The 1,626-nt window shown below is 45.4% G+C and overlaps 1 pseudogene across 1 annotated transcript; it reads right to left on the bottom strand.

Annotated features, from left to right (window-relative positions):
* Positions 1-724: 724 nt before the first annotated feature.
* On the bottom strand, positions 725-1,368 carry LOC308522520 (S-methyl-5'-thioadenosine phosphorylase-like; annotated as a pseudogene). Its single transcript has one exon. The product of its transcript is annotated as an S-methyl-5'-thioadenosine phosphorylase-like (transcript).
* Positions 1,369-1,626: the final 258 nt, after the last annotated feature.

Below are 1,626 nucleotides of genomic sequence, written 5' to 3' on the forward strand. Positions count from 1 at the left end.
TAGAGCTAACCCATCATTTATCCCCAATTTTTGGATAGTCAGTTGGTTTTGAATATTCGCTATTAAAACTAACACTATATTAAACATCCTTCTTTATATATAGTTCTTTGGATGCATTTTTAAATTTTTAAAGATAAGAGGAGTAAAGTAACCTGCATAACAAAGTGTAAGCATTTTTAAGCCTTTTGATACATTTTACCCAACTCTCCCCAGAAAGATTGTACCGATTTACAGTGATACCAATAGTTCGAGTTCCATTTTGTCTTCATATTCCTTGGCAACATAGGAAATTGGATGTCGCCTCCCACCCGTTATTGTTATGAATTTAATGAGGGAAGAGGGATGGTGTGCTCTTGTCTTTTTTTCTAAGGTGTAGGGATTTTTCCACATGTTTACTGGATGTCGGCTTTCCCTCTGTTTTTTGAAGCAGCCCATGTCTTTCAGAAGGCATCTTCCACACTGGCCTGGTATGGTCTGATCACCTTTCTTCCTTAGCGGGCAGGGGCATGAAAGATTCTCCACGTTTCTAATCGAGCAGGATTTTCCCAAAGGACTAGAATGAGAAAGTCTTCTTATCTTCTGGGCAGCCATGCTATTTTAATGTAATAAAACAGAGAAATGAGCCTTATTCTTCAGGTTAGGGAGGGTTTCTGACCATTCCATGGACCCTATCTGAGGTATGGCAGTGAGGAGTAAATCTTACTGGCTTTTTTTTTCAGTGTCTTTAAATCCTGGTCCCCTGAAACCACTTCTGATCTTTCCAGCAATGGTAATCTGTTGTCATGGCGATACTTGCTTCGCAAAGTCCAGCCTCTTTAGCAGGAAGCACCTCTGGAACTGTGGTCATGTGGATGACATCCGCCCCCCAGGTGTGACACATGGAGCTTTCTGTCCGTGAACTAAAACGAGTCCTACAGTTGTGAGCATTGTCCCTTTTGAGTGGCACCTGAGTCCTAGCTTCTTAGCCGCCTCTGTAAGGACCTCTCGTAGCGGGCAGAGTGGCTCAGTCTCTGGGGTAGGGCATACACTCTGGCACAGGAACGACTCCCATCACAGGAGGGCGGAGGCCTCATGGTGGTCCTGGGATGAACTGGCCAATAATACCACAGGCTGACTCTCTTCTCTCAAGGAACCGCAAGCTGTGGTCACTGTGACATGAGAACAGCCTCCTCCTTCAGAGCCCAGATGTTCGCCTGATGACTTTTGAAGGCATGGTGGTAGGCTGCCTCCCATGCCTGGCAAAGAGGATGCAATCAGCAGTCTCTATCTTCCCCAAAATTAAGGCATCAGAAGGCTCACCAAATAGACTGTGCACACATTTCTCGGTTCTTCTAAAATTCCTGGATCATCCAGGCCTGTTCCACCAATTATTCAAATCTTCACAGCTTGGGGGGGGAGGGGGGCATGTCTGCACCCAGAAGAGGCTGGGGGTGGACACATGGGGCAGAGAAGCGGAGTGGATTTGCGCGTGCAGCCTGTAGTTGATTCTTACCTAAGACCTTTAGAAGCTCAGGGATTTTTTTTAAAGAGGTGCATCTAAGCAGAAAATATGTGAGGGAGAGTGTTTGTGAAAGGGCACATGTAAAGGTTAAGAGAAATATTGGCAGGAGTTTGGTGTTAATCCCT

The sequence above is a fragment of the Myotis nattereri genome (genome assembly GCF_964212035.1).
Source record: "Myotis nattereri genome assembly, chromosome: 7".
In the NCBI taxonomy this organism is placed as follows: Eukaryota; Metazoa; Chordata; class Mammalia; order Chiroptera; family Vespertilionidae; genus Myotis; species Myotis nattereri.